This window comes from Plecotus auritus (assembly GCF_963455305.1).
Source record: "Plecotus auritus genome assembly, chromosome: 6".
Taxonomy (NCBI): Eukaryota; Metazoa; Chordata; class Mammalia; order Chiroptera; family Vespertilionidae; genus Plecotus; species Plecotus auritus.
In genome coordinates, this window is record NC_137773.1 from 83,902,410 (window position 1) to 83,918,326 (window position 15,917).

Sequence of the window (15,917 nt, forward strand, 5' to 3'; positions counted from 1 at the left end):
ATATTCACCAGTTTATTCTGTTCATCAGATTTTTAATTCACTTGATTTTTAGGTTCACTTGTTGATAGATATGTATTTGTTGTTCATAATTTTTATCTTTACTTTTTTATTCTTCCTCTTCTTAAAGAATACCTTTCAGCATTTCATATAATACTGGTTTGGTGGTGATGAACTCCTTTAGCTTTTTCTTATCTGTGAAGCTCTTTATCTGCCCTTCAATTCTGAATGATAGCTTTGCTGGGTAGAGTAATCTTGGTTGTAGGTTCTTGCTTTTCATCACTTTGAATATTTCTTGCCACTCCCATCTGGCCTGCATAGTTTCTGTTGAGAAATCAGCTGACAATCGTATGGGTCCTCCCTTGTAGGTAATTAACTGTTTTTCTCTTGCTGGTTTTAAGATTCTCTCTTTGTCTTTTGCTCTTGGCATTTTAATTATGATGTGTCTTGGTGTGGTCCTCTTTGGATTCCTCTTGTTTGGGGTTCTGTGCTCTTTCTGGACTTGTAAGTCTACTTCTTTCACCAGGTAGGGTAAGTTTTCAGTCATTATTTCTTCAAATAGTTTTTCAGTATCTTGCTCTCTGTCTTCTTCTGGCACCCCCATAATTCTGATGTTGGTATGCTTGAAGTTGTCTCAGAGGCTTCTTACACTATCTTCAACTTTTTGGATTCTTTTTTCTTTTTGCTTTTCCAGTTGAGTGTTTTTTGCTTCTTTGTTTTTCAAATCTTTGACTTGATTCTTGTGTTCCTCTAGTTTGCTGTTGGGTCTCTGTATAATATTTTTTATTTCAGTCAGTGTATGTTTAATTTCTAGTTGGTCCTTTTTCATATCCTCGAGGGTCTCGCTAAATTTATCGGCCTTTTCTAGGATATTCTTTTTTTTTTATATTTTTTTTATTTTTTATATATATATTTTATTAACTTTTTACAGAGAGGAAGGGAGAGGGAGAGAGAGTTAGAAACATCGATGAGAGAGAAACATCGACCAGCTGCCTCCTGCACACTCCCCACTGGGGATGTGCCCGCAACCAAGGCACATGCCCTTGACCGGAATCGAACCCGGGACCCTTCAGTCCTCAGGCCGACGCTCTATCCACTGAGCCAAACCAGTTAGGGCTAGGATATTCTTGAAAAGCCTTATAACCGTGGTTTTGAATTCTATATCCAGTCGTTTGTTTTCCTCCATTTCTTTCGTTTGTGATCTGTTTCTTTGCCTCCACATTTTCGCTGCTTCTCTAAGTTGGTAGGGTAGCTTTGTGTGCTAGGTTTCCTATAGGGCACAGTGGCTCAGCCTCCCCAGTTAACCTGAGGTGGACACTCTTGGTGCACCCCTTTGTGGACTGTGTGTACAGCCTTGTTGTAGTTAAGTCTTGATTGTTGTTGGTATCACTGGGAGGAATAGACCTCCAGGCCAGTTGGCTGTGAGGATTAGCTGTGTCTACGCTGGGAGAAGTTCAGTGCTGGAGACAGCCTTATAGGATTAGACTTGCCAAATTGCAATAGCCTCTGTGCTCAGCTTGGATGGGGCAGAGTCTCAGGGTGGAGCAGACAGTCTTGGCTTCCCGTCAGCCCTGCCCTTGCGCGCGCGCCTCCTTCCGCGACTCCCCTGAGTTTCTGCCTGACAGTCCAGATTCCCCTGTAGGAGCATGGGTCCCCAGGGGCTCGCCCGGAACTGGGGTTCAGTGCAGTCAGAACTAGGGTTCAGTGCAGTCAGGAGCTTCCTATTCCCTTCCGCTAGGGAATGCCTGCGGCAACCTCTGCATTCAGCTTTCTCTGCGAGCACTCGCATGCGCGTGCCTCCAAACCTGCCTCGGCTCCCCCGGGTCTCCGAGTCTCTGAGTCTCCGTGTGCCTTTCTCTCTACCTGACAGACCAGACTCCCCCTGTATGAGCCTGGGTCCACAGGGTTTCGCCCAGAACTGGGGTTCAGTGCAGTCGGGGGCTTCCTTCCCCCTCCTGGCAGAGAAAGTCAGCCAGGCACTCAGTTGCCCTTCCTCTCTGTGCTCGTCTCCGTACCTCAGCCCTCCTTTGCTGTTCCTCTGATTCTCCGTGAGCTTTCCTCTTTCCTTCTAGTTGTAGAATATCCACTCAGCCAGCCTTCCTGTGGATCTGGATGATGTCCGTTCTGTCTTTTAGTTGTAGTTTTGAAATTGTTGTGCGAGGCAGCAGTTTAGGTGCTTACCTATGCCGCCATCTTGGTTTCCTCTCTGTTTGTAACATTTTTATACATACTTGCTGGTTGGGATTTGATGAAACCTGAGCACAAAGGGGCAAGGCACATGTGTAGCCCTGGTGGATGGCCTTCAACCCACAGGGCAGCAATTTCCAACTGGTGTGCCACAGGAATTTTTAAACATGCAATACCTGACTATTTAGTAGGGGGATTCACCTCTTTTCCCTTAGATTGTCAAATTTAAAAATGCAGCAGCCGACACAATAGCCATCCAGTGTGAATGAAACAAAATTACATCTTTTTTTTGTCAGATCAGCAAAACAATTTTGGCGTGCCGTGAATTTTCGAATTTTCGTAGTTAGTTTATGTATGCCATGAGATGAAAAAGGTTGAAAATCGCTGCTCCAGGGGGTCAGGTATTAAGGCTGCTGGCCTCCCATCTCTGCCCCGTCCATGCCAGTCGTGCCCACACGCCGGCCTTCATGTGCACTCAGCTTTGATCTTTCAGCAGGTTCTCTCCAGCCCTGTCGCACTCAGGACGCTGGTGCGCTCGAGTAGCTTCACTCCTTTCACCCCTGAAAGGGGCAGGTGGTGCCAGTGGGACTCACAGCAGGTGTGCCAACACTTGGGCTCTGTACACCCCGGTTCATCTTCCTCCTCCCTGCAGGTTGTCACAGGTGGGCCAGCTCAGGATCAGGGCCAGCATCCACTCCTTCCAAGTGTCCTCATCCAACAGTGCCTGCCAGAGCCAGCAGCCAGCAAGAGATGGCTATGCAGGGCCTTCCTGGTGAGGACGGCTCTCTGTCCCTGCACAAGCAAAGTCATCTCGTGACATTTGCGTTCAACCCTGATGTTGTCAGGTGGTGCGGGGAGGGGGTCCAGCCTGACCTGGGCAGCAGGGGGTCTGGGTTCAAGTCTCAGAGTAGACTGTTGGGTGAGTGTGGTCCTGGGTGGGCTTCCAGCACGGACGGGGCCCACATGGCTTCCAGGGCACCGAGTTCACCGTGACTGTGCAGGGCCACAGGCCAATGCCATTCTCTCATCCTCACATTCCAGTCTTCCTGCGGGCCTTCCATCCCGCCCTCTGCCGCCCATGAGGCCAGGGCCCACTCAGCCCACCCAGAGATTACTTGTCTAGGTGTGGGCCATCTCCCCGGCCACAGAGTTCAGTTAGTTCATGGGTGGACAAACAGTGCATTAGGGCTGGGCTGTTGGGACTGTGACTTGTCGAAACTGTTTGAAAAAAGAAAGTCTTTTTTCACTGGATTTGAAGCTGGGTAAATACAAGCTGTTGGGCAAACAGAGCCACTTGAAGAGTGAGGCCAGCAGCCCAGAGGAACCAGAGCGGTGAGGGGCCTCCCCAGGATGCCATCCGTGCACCTACCTGATCTCGACCCCCGAAGGTCACCATTAGGAGCCAAATGAATTCCCGTTTGTGCTTAAGACTGAGTGGCAACCCAGAGTTCTGTTCTTGACCTTGTCCCTGCCCTGAGTAGGCAGAAACTGAAGCTGGACTTGTCAGGGCAGACTGCCCTCTTGGAGCCTTTGAGGACAACCCTCCCCATTCCCCCATTTACTCCCCCGCTCTCCCTGCATGGCTGTCTCTCAGATCTGCAATGGTGAGGTAATCAGGGCTGGAGGGGCAGTGCAGGAGTACTTGGGAGAGTTGCATCTGTTCTGGTCTGGGAGGGATCTAGCAGACCGCCCTCCCCTCCCCTCAGCCAGGGGAGACAGCGGGAGAGGAGACAGAGGGGCAGGACTCACCCAGACTGTGGAATCAGAAACATGGCCGGGCTGGGAGCCCCGGACTCCTGACTTCTCATCTAGGCTGAGCCAAATGATCTCAGAACCGTGGTCAGGTCTGGGAGGAGGGATGCAGATGTTTTTAAATAGCCGTATGGAAGTAAATTCTCCATAAGATAAATTACATTCTTAAAGGATACAATGTGATAAGTTTTGACATTCTGTATACTACCGTGTTTCCCCGAAAATAAGACATCCTCTGAAAATAAGACCTACTTACAGGTTTCCTTCTGAGTGAAATATAAGGCATCCCCCTGAAAATAAGGACCCCAGGCTCTGTCTCAGAATGAAAATTAATTTACTGTAAACTGGTCACTAGGGCCGCCCCAACTGGCGTCTAGCAACCAGTGACGTTACGCGGAGTCCTGACGTCACTGCTGTGTGGAGGCGGAGCGGAGGTCAGAGTGAGCGGTGAGCGCGGGGCGGGAGAGAGGAGGAGACTTTCGCAGATGCGTGTAGAAGAACAGGAGGATTAGAGCGGACGGGACGCGGCGAAGGTGGTGAGTGCTGGTCTGTCTCTGGTGACACTACCTGATGCTCGCGGCCGCCTTCATGATGACTGAAGGTTCTCAGTCAGTGGCAGACCCTGCTCCAGCCCAGATCCAGGCCCCAGCAAGCCCAGTGACAGTCCCCAGGCAGGCCCCAGGGGGTAAATGTCTGATAAAGGGGTAGGGGGGGATGTCTGGTGAAGGTGTTCAGTGGCACAGGGGTGGGGGGAGGGGGATCACTTAAAATGACACAGGAGGATCAGAGGGGGCAATCAAAATGACACAGGAGGATCAAAAGGGGTTACTAAAATGGTAATCCCCCCTCTGATTCTCCTGTGCCATTTTGATTCCCCCCTCTGATCCCCCCTGTGTCATTTTGAGTGATCCCCCTCCCCCACCTTGATACCCCAATTCCTTTTTTTTTACCCCTAGAAATGAGCGCAAAAAGAAAAAGCTACTCCGTGGAGTACAAGAAAGGAATCGTGGAAGACTCTTGGGGCCAAAATCTTACTGCTTTCTGCAAAGAGAAGATGCTGAGTATCCGATTGGCCCGAAAATGGCGAGCAGAGTATGGTAACCTCATTGAACAAGTGGACAAGGGAAATGCTAAAAAGCGCAAGTGTGGATCAGGTCGGCAACCGTTATTTTCCGAGCTGGAAGACCTGATCTGTGAATGGGTTGTTGACAGGAGAGCAAAGGCTTTGGTTGTGAATAGGGCTCAGATTCAAGAATTTGCCCTTGCAATGGCACCACAGTTTGACATAGCCCCCGAAGACTTCAAAGCATCACAACACTGGCTGGATAATTTCCTTCAGCGAAGTGAACTGTCTTTAAGAAGATCTACAACATTGTTTAGGTTGGAAGATACTCAAGTTATTAAGCAAGCACTTGCATTCAAGTCCTTTATTGATGATGCTGACTTCTCTAAATACAATCTTTCCAACATGATTGCTATGGATGAAACTGCAGTGTTTATGGGCCAATCATCTCAAACAACAATTGAACAGCGGGGTGCCTCCTTGGCGTACATTCCCTCCACTGCTTACGAAAGTGCACGTGTTTCCTGTATTTTGGCAATTCGTCTGGATGGTACTAAAATCCCACCTTTAATCATTTCTAAGGGCAAGAAGGAAAAGATTGAACGTGTTTTGGGCGTTTTTATTCTTGAAACTGAAAAAGCCTGGGCCACACAAGCAGTTATAAGGAAGTGGGTCGATTTAATGCAAGGGAGGGAGCCGCTTGTTATACGAGGGAGCCAAAGAGGTCTGCTAGTCTGGGATGCAGCCAGCACTCACCGCGCTAAAGACATGAAGACATTTCTTCACGAAAGAAAAATAGATCAGATAATGATTTCCACAGGAATGACGGCCTATCTCCAGACTCTTGATATTGCAATAAACAAGCCATTCAAAGACAATTTACCCATGGAAATTAATGACTACATTGAAAATGGAATGGAGAGAAATCAGCATGGAAACTTTGTGAAACCTAAACTGCAAGAAGTTGTGACTTGGGTGAAGAATTCATGGGAAAAAATCACTGACAGTTGCATTGCAAATGCACTGCGAGCAGGCTACCTTGACAAGAAGTACTCATTTAAAGACAGTGCTATTGCTAAACATGAGATTTGGTCCACTGATTCTGAAAGAAATGGAGTCACAAGAAATTCACCAGGAAATTCAGGAATTGGATTGTTATGATGATGTTCCAGAAGATGATGACATGATTGTCATTGAATAAATGAGTAAATTCTTGATACTGTAGGATTCACAGTTTGTCTGGTTTGTGTTGACAACTACCGTACTACCATACCGTATACAGGTAATAAATTTCCTTTATTTTCATTTAACAATAAATGTGTACCGTATTCTTCTTCATGGAAAAATAAGACATCCCCTGAAAATAAGACCTAGCGTGTCTTTGGGGGCAAAAATTAATATAAGACACTGTCTTATTTTCGGGGAAACACGGTAGTACTCATGAAACCTTCAGCACGATTAAGGTGATACACGTGTCACCCCCAGTTTCCCTGTGCCTGTCTGCAGACCCCTCCCCACAAGCACCCCTTCACCCAGGTCTCTATAGACTTATTTGAATTTTCTGTCTTTATGGAAATGAAATCACACAGGGTGGCCTCTTTACTTATTGATTTCGTCTGGCTTCTTGTGCTGGGGATAATTATTCCGAGATGTGTTCGTGTGGATTTCTTTTCCTCAGAGACTTGTATTCCATTATACAGGTATGTGTGTTTATTCATTCATCTGGGTTGCCTTGGGGCTGGTTGCAGTTTGGGACTATCCTATCTAATAAAAGAGAAACATGCAAATTGACCATACCTCCGCTATGCCCACAAGTCTTGCCCACAAGCCAATCAGGAGCGGGTATGCAAATTAACCCAACCAAGATGGCAGTTAATTTGCATATCCAGGCTCAGAGCAAAGACTGAAGACAGCGTAGAAGGAAGCCAAGTGCTGCAGAAGGGAGTGAAGCTGCAGAGAAGCAAGCAAGTGGGGTGGTGGTGAAGGGAGGGAAACAGGCAGGGCGGGGGAGAAGGGAGGGAAACAAGAGGGGCGGGGGAGAAGGGAAGGAAGCAGACCGCCGCAGGAAGCCCTGTTGCAGGAATCTTCCTGCAATGGGCCTGTAGTTATGAATAAAATTGTTGTGGACCTTTGTGTGGCCACACGCTTTTGCCTTTCTTGGGTAAATTCTGTAAGTGGATTTGAGCTACTGTTATAGATGAGAAGTAAGCTCTCATTATGGATTTGCTTTGCCTTTTCCTAATGACAAGTGATGTTGAGCAAATTCTCGTGTTTATTTGCCATCCATGTCTTTTTGGTGAAGTGTCCAACACTCTTACCCATCTATAATAATAAAAGTGTAATATGCTAATTAGACCAGACGTCCGTCTGGATGTCCTTCTGGATGAAGCTGCAGCAGGCAGTGACTGAGGCAGAAGAGGCAGAGGCAGACTGAGGCAGAAGAGGCAGAGGCAGAGGCAGCAGAGGCCCCCAGCTGCCGAGGCAGGGGCCAAGGCAGAGGTGGCCGACGTGGCAGCGGGGGCCAAGGCAGCCGCCACAGCGATGGAGCCCCTTGCACAAATTTTGTGCATTGGGCCTCTAGTTTCTATATATTAGCTGTAAGTACTCAGGAAAGGAAATATTTATATGTTTAAAAGATACCATTTATAGCAGCATCAAAAGCATCAAACACCTAGGAATACGTTGGACAAGAGATGTACAGCTGCTCTACATTGAAACTCAAAATATTGTTGCAGGAAATCAAAGAAGGGTGAGTGAATGGAGGGATGGAATGTGTTCATGGAGCTGGAAGGGTCATAAGGTGTCCACTCCTCCCCAAATGAATCTATATCTTCATTGCAACCCCAATGAAAACCTCAGCATACTTATTTTTTTGGTAGAAATTGACTAGCTGATTAGAAAGTTTATGTTAAAATATAAAGAAGCTAGAATAGCCAAGACTATGTTGAATAACAGTGCATTTGGAGGACAAACATTATTAGACAGCCAGACTTCTGGAAAGCTGCAGTGAGTAAGCAAGCATGGTTTTGGTGCAAGGATGGGGCAAAAGAAACAGATGTTCAGAAACGGACCCACACATGGGAGATCTGCACCACAGGCATCACTGCAAATGGTGTGGAATTACCTCTTCAGTGAATAGACTGTCCATGGAAAACACTGAATCTGGAACCCTGCCTCACACCATATACACAAAAATCCATTTCAGTGGGTCATAAATCTAAACGTGAAAGGCAATCACTAGAGCTTTAGAAACAAATGTAGGAGAATGTCTTCAAGACCTTGGCTATTGCTTTAGTTTAGGTTCTTACCACTCCCCTCCACCTCTCTCTCTCTCTCTCTCTCTCTCTCTCTCTGGTGTACATAAATATTTTAGAAATTTATGCAAAATTAAATGAAATGAAACATTTAATGTGATTTTTAGTAGGGTTAAGTTTGTATTCTATTCACTCCAGTTTCTCTCCTTTTCTGCCTTTCTTTGGAGTAACCAAGTATATTTTATGATTCTATTTCCTTGTTGATTTATTAGCTATGACTCTTTGGTTTGTTATCTAGTTTGTTAGCTTCATTAGAGATTATGTAATGGAGACTAGCCTACATGTAACTTGTCACACATGTTATTACAGACGTCATGTAGAGTAAACAAACCTTACAATAGTACATTTCCATGCCTCCCCTCCTAGCCTTCAGGCTACTGTTGTCATGCCTTTTACTCTTACATTTATTATGAAACCTCAATACACTACTATATTTGTACTTTTCTTGAAATTAATTTTTTTTCAATTACAGTTGACATTCAGTATTACTTTAGTTTCTAGTATACAGCATAGTGATTAGACATTTATATGACATAAGAAGTGATCCCCTGATAAGTACATACCCACCTGGTACCATAGTTATTAGAATATTACTGACTAGAGAGAAACCAAGATGGAGGCATAGGTAAACACCTGAAATTGCTGCCTCGCACAACCACTTCAAAACTACAACTAAAAGAAAAAACGGACATCATCCAGAACCACAGGAAGGCTGGCTGAGTGGAAATTCTACAACTAGAAGGAAAGAGAAAAGCACACTGAGACTCACAGGAGCTGCGGAAGTAAATTGCAGAGGTATGGAGGCGCGAGAGCAGAAAGGGCTGGCAACTGAGGACGCGGCTGTCTTTTTCAATCAGGAGGGAGACACAAGCTCCCGACTGTTCTGAACTCCAGTTCCGGGCGAGACTCGGGGACCCAGACTCATATGGGGAGAAACTGGACTGTCTGGCATCGGGTGGAACTCGAGGGCATCTTTCTCTCAGAGGTGCTTGCAGTGATTACCGAGGGACACTGAGATCCGGGGGCCTCTTAAGGCAGAGCTGAAGGTCAGCCCTGTTAATTCCCTGAGACCCCACCCCACCCAAGCTGTGCACAGAGGCTTTTGCATATGAATGGCCTGGCCCTTTGCAATCTAAAATTACCTAACAAACTGCAGCTGGGTCAGAGAGACCCAGAACATCCAAAAGAAGGGCCAAGGCCCCACAGCAGCTTGTATTGCTTCACAGCTAGGCCTCATCTGGGCACCTCCAAAACCCAAACAAAGAAGAGGAATCTGCAGATCTCTCTGTAGCTCCTGCTGGGTGGCCTCAGGCAGAGGCTAAATTAGCACCTCCTTGGAGATCCAAGAGCCAGTGTACCCAGGGGTCAGAGTGGTACCATCCAGATTCCAACACCTCAGATCCATAAGGGACACACTCAGGGGACAGACTCAGTGAGCACCAAAGCCCCACTGAAGCAAGTCTTGCCCCATAAGGGTGTCTCCAGCACAGAAGTTCTCCCATTGTAGACACAGCTGATTCTCACAGCCAATTGGCCTGGAGGCCAATTCCTCCCAGTGATACCAACAACAATCAAGGCTTAACTACAACAAGACTGTGCACACAGCCCACAAAGGGGTGCACCAAGAGTGTCTACCTCAGGTAACTGGGGAGGCTGAGCCACTGGGCCCTATAGGATACCTAGCACACAAAGCCACTGTATCAACACAGGGAAGCAGCCAAAATGTGGAGACAAAGAAACAGGTCACAAATGACAGAAATGGAGGAAAGCAAACTACTGGATATAGAGTTCAAAACCACAGTTATAAGGTTTTTCAAGAATTTTCTAGAAACCACCGATAAATTTAGTGAGACCTTCGAGGATATGAAAAAGGACCAACTAGAAATTAAGCATGCACTGGCTGAAATAAAAAATAATATACAGAGATCCAACAGCAGACTAGAGGATCGCAAGAATCAAGTCAAATAAAATGAAATACAAAGAAGCAAAAAACACTCAGCAGGAAAACCCAAAAGCAAAAAGAATCCAAAAATATGAAGATAATGTAAGGAGCCTCTGGGACAACTTCAAGTGTACCAACATCAGAATTATGGGGGTGCCAGAAGAAGAGAGAGCAAGATACTGAAAACCTATTTGAAGAAATAATGACCGAAAACTTCCCCCACCTGGTGAAAGAAATAGACTTACAAGTCCAGGAAGCGCAGAGAACCCCAAACAAAAGGAATCCAAAGAAGACCACACCAAGACACATCATAATTGAAGTACCAAGAGCAAAAGACAAAGAGAGAATATTAAAAGCAGCAAGGGAAAAACAGTTAGTTACCTACAAGGGAGTACCCATATGATTGTCAGCTGATTTCTCAACAGAAACTATGCAGGCCAGAAGGGAGTGGCAAGAAATATTCAAAGTGATGAAAAGCAAGAACCTACAACCAAGATTACTCTACCCAGCAAAGCTATTATTCAGAATTGAAAGGCAGATAAAGAACTTCACAGATAAGAAAAAGCTAAAGGAGTTCATCACCACCCAACCAGTATTATATGAAATGCTGAAAGGTATTCTTTAAGAAGAGGAAGAAGAAGAAAAAGGTAAAGATAAAAATTATGAACAACAAATACATATCTATCAACAAGCGAATCTAAAAATCAAGTGAATAAAAAACCTGATGAACAGAATAAACTTGTGAATATAGTAGAATCAGGGGCATAGAAAGGGAGTGGACTGACAATTCTCGGGGAAAGAGGTGTGGGGGGTTCGGGAGAGACTGGACAAAAATCGTACACCTCTGGTTGAGGACAGTGGCGGGGGGTAAGGGCAGAGGGTGGGTGGGAACCGGGTGGAGGGGAGCTATGGGGGGAAAAAAGAGGAACAACTGTAATAATCTGAACAATAAAGATTTATTTTAAAAAAAAAAAAGAATATTACTGACTACCTGTTTGGTTTGGCCCAGTGGATAAAGCATGGGTCTGAGGACTGAACGGTCCCAGGTTCAATTCCAGTCAAGGGCACATGCCAGGGCTGCAGGCTTGATCTCCAGTGGGGGGCGTGCAGGAAGCAGCTGATTAATGATTCTGTCTCATCATTGATGTTTCTATCTCTCTCTCCCTCTCCCTTCCTCTCTCAAATCAATAAAAATATATATATATTTTAAAAGAATATTATTGACTAGTTCCCTACACTATGCTGTGACTATTTTGTAACTGCCAATTTGTACTTCTTAATCCCTTCGCCTTTTTCACCCAACCCCCTAACACCCCTCCCATCTGGCAACCATCAGTTTGTTCTCTGTATCTATGAGCCTATTTCTGTTTTGTTTGTTTATTTTGTTCTTTAGATTCCACATATAAGCAAAATCATATGGTATTTATCTTTCTCTGACTTATTTCACTTAGTATGATACCTTTTGGTCCATTCATGTTGTTGCAAATGGTAAGATTTCATTATTTTTTATGGCCAAGTAATATTTGGTTGTATAAATAGCCAAGATTTGGAGACAGCCTAAATGCCCATCAGCAGATGAGTGGATTAAAAAACTGGCACATCTACACAATGCAATACTATGCTGCTGTAAAAAGGAAGGAATTCCTACCATTTGCAACAGCATGGGTGAACCTGGAGAGCATTATGCTAAGCGAAATAAGCCAGTCAGAGAAAGATAAATATCACAAGATCTCACTCAATTGTGGAATATAATGAACAACATAAACTGATGAACAAAAACAGATCCAGAGATAGAGAAGCATCAATCAGACCATCAAACCTCAGAGGGAAGGTAGGGGAGGGTGAGGGTAAGGGGGAGTGAACAACCAAAGGACTTGTATGCATGCATATAAGCATAACCAATGGACACAGACACCAAGGGGGTCAGGGCATGGGAGGGGGTGGGGGTGGGCAATGGGGAAATAAGGACACATATGTAATACCTTAATCAATAAAGAAAATAAAAAATATTTGATTGTATATACAGGGTGTTTCAAAAATGTATACACTCTATGAATAATTATAAAGGCAGTGTTTGTTACAATACATTTCATTTTCAAAATGTAATAGAATCAGCTGGTAAAGTATGTATACATTTTGGGGGACACCCATATGTGCTACATAATCTTTATCCAATCATCTATTGATGGATTCTTAGGTTGTTCCCATATCTTGGCAATTGTAAATAATGCTGCAATGAACATAGGGGTGCAAAAATCTTTTTGCTATTATGTTTGTTTGAGCAAGGCTGAAAGCAGCATTTCCAGGAAGGGAAATAGGCCCTTTAGTCCTGAAGGAGAATCTGGGCAGCACTTTGCATCTTCCACATCATGAGCTGAGACTGGAAAAATCAGACCAAAAAAAGTTATGTTGGAAAATTAACACATTGTAGTCTCTCTGGGCTGTTATAACAAATTATCATAGACTAGGTGGCTTAAACAACACAGTTTGTATCTCACAATTCTGGAGGCTGGAAGTCTGAAATCAGAGTACCAGATGGTCAGGTTCTGGTGGGAAACTTCTTCCAGTTTGCAGACAGCTGACTTCTCAGTGTCCTCCTCACATGGTGGACCAGGAGAGGGAGCTCTCTGGGGCCCATTTTATGAGGCCATTAATCTCATCACCGGGGTTCCACCCTCATTATCTAATCACATCCCCCAAAACTCCCTTTTAACATAATCACATGGGAGATTAGGAGTTCAAGTTATGAATTTGGGGGGAACACAAACATTCATCCCACAACACACATTATGCTTATTATTGAGTTGGCTTATGCCATATGGTACACAAATTCATCCAGCCTTCAGAGCCTTTTGCCTGATGTTTATTCTGTTTAAACCAGAGTCCCTTGAGGACAAAATGTCCAATCTAGGCTTGCAACAGGTAAGAGGTAACTGAGAAAGGGTCCTAACCTATTCTGCCTGAGCACCTGTTGATCATAGGACAAAGTCACAATCATGTTTATAATTATATCTCATATAAAGCACCATCAAGTGCCAAGAGATCATCTGTTATGATGGAGGAAGCATTGTCAGCATCTCCCAATTTTCAGAGGGACCCCATTTCTTCTCTAATAGAAAACATACAGCAGAGGGCTTGAGCTACTGCATATATAAAACTGTGCATACAGTGGTTGGCAACAGTAGGTTTACAGCTCTAATACAAATAATACAATAATTAATAAAAAATAGTAGAAGAATAAACTTTCACATACAACTATAAACCTACCGTTGCCCATCCCTATAGAGAAAAAGCAAGAGAGCCCTAACCAGTTTGGCTCAGTGGATAGAGCGTCGGCCTGCGGACTGAAGGGTCCCAGGTTCAATTCCGGTCAAGGGCATGTACCTTGGTTGCTGGCACATCCAGTAGGGAGTGTGCAGGAGGCAGCTGATCGATGTTTCTCTCTCATCGATGTTTCTAACTCTCTATCCCTCTCCCTTCCTCTCTGTAAAAAAATCAATAAAATATATTTTTAAAAAAAGAAAAAGCAAGAGAAAAATGGAGAGAGAGAACACATCATGGTTTGGCTCAATGATAATATGTAATTATATATTTATATAGTTTATCAGTAAATGATTTTATCCTATTAGATGATTACATTTTATTATATATTATATTTAATTATATGATATTAGTATAATTAGTAATATATAATATATTAATAAACCAATTATGGTAGTTTTATTATTTTAACAGAATATTAACATAGATTAATATATTAATAAAATCATTAAAACAATTTACCGACATGGATTATATCTTATGATAATTTTCAAATAAATTGTAATAAAAATGATTATTGTTTTAATGGTAAATCTTTATGTCTCAGGCATTTTGCTAAATATATTGCGTTTTGCCCTGGCCGGTGTGGCTCGCCTGGTTGGAGTGGCACCCATACACCAAAAGGGAGGAGGGTTCCGTTCGGGTCAGGTCACATGTCCAGACTGGAGGTTTGATTCCCGGTGGGGGTGCCTTCGGGAGGCAGGTGACCAGTGTTTCTTTATAAATACATTGCGTTTTCTCCCTTATTTAAGCACAGAAGGTGCTTGCGCTCGGGGCAGTGGATGTGAGCAGCCACAGGCGTAGATATCTCCGCCCAAGAGAGGGCGCTGTGACTCAATCACTGCTCACAGAGGGACTTGCGTGCGGCCTTGTGGTGCGCAGGCGCAGTGCCTGGGCGCGCGCACCCGTCCTGCTGCGGGGCGGCGTGAGTTAACTGGGGGCTGGCGGGGCGAGGGGAAAGGGGGCGTCAGTCGGGGTAAAGTAGGGAAGGGCACCCAGAGCAGGCTGCATGGAGCACCTCCACTGCGGCGGGACGCGCGGGACCCAGTGGCGCCCTAAGAGCCACCTGCGCCCACACCTGGGGCCGCAGGGGCCGGACACCGCGTCCGGGCTACGAGGCCATAGGTGGCCGGGGGCGGTTCGGACCCAGATCCTGGTTCCGCGCAAATCCTTTGGTGGACCGGAGCGGGGCGGGGCGGGGCGGGAGGGGTTTGCGCCACCTGTCACTCTGGAGGCGACAGAGAGGAGAGTCCTAGAGGCTGACAGCTTGTCCAAGGCCGCCCAGCACCCAGCATGGCAGAGTCTGGCCTGAGAAAAAGATCCCGAGTCCGGACCCGCGGGGGCAAACTGTTAGGAAGTGAGTGAGTCCCCAGAGATCGAACATCAAAGGGAAGTGGAGGAAACTATCTACTCTTAAAGGCAGAGGGGGACTCTCTGGCTCCTTTCTTGGGCGAGACCAGGTGTTTGCAAGTGAGGGTGACCCTAACCCCCCGGGGACACTAGGCCATGTCTGGGGACATCTGTGGTTGTCATGACTCGGGGTACTCCTGGCATCGAGTGATGGGGGTCAGGGATGCTGCTCAACACCCCACACTGTCCAGGACAGCCCCCCTCAGCAGGTGACCTGGCTCCATGGCCACATTGCAGAGGGAGACCCTGCTTTACCACTCAGCATTGTGACTCTAGGGATACCCAGCGTTCGCTCGGTTACGTCCACACACGCCTGCTACCGAATGCGAGCAGCTGACCCCGAGCTCACCAGCCTCCCCACTTCCCTGCGAGGAAGTCCTCATTGGGACTTTCTTGTGGAGAACGTGCGTTTCGGTGGTTTGAACATTGAAAGGGGAGATTATGAACCCCCGCGGGGTGGCTCGTTGGTTGGAGCCTCTGGCTGGAGCCTCGCTCCGGGGGCAGGGCACACACCTAGGTTGCCGGTTCTACCCCGGTTCTACCCCGGTTGAGGCCCGTAGGGGAGGCAACCGATGAATATTTCTCTCTTACACGGCTGTTTCTCTTCCCAGTCCCCTCTCTCTAAAATCAATAAAACATTTCATTGAGTCTGGATTTTTACTTTTATTTTTAAAAAGGGGGATTAGATTCCCCTTAAAAAAAAAAGACAGAAAGGGAAGATCATGAGCCAGGCACCACAGGCCTGGGTGAATGAGGTACGCCGAGGGGACCGCTGACATCAACCACGAGCGAGGAGGGTCCACTGGACCATGCAAGGGTGAGACAGTTGGTCTGGAAATGCTAGGAAGGGGATGAAATCCTGGACCCATTGCCACGAACTGCAATTTAAAGTCTCAAGGGCAAAGAGGGAATAAAGACCCCATGGCCAAAT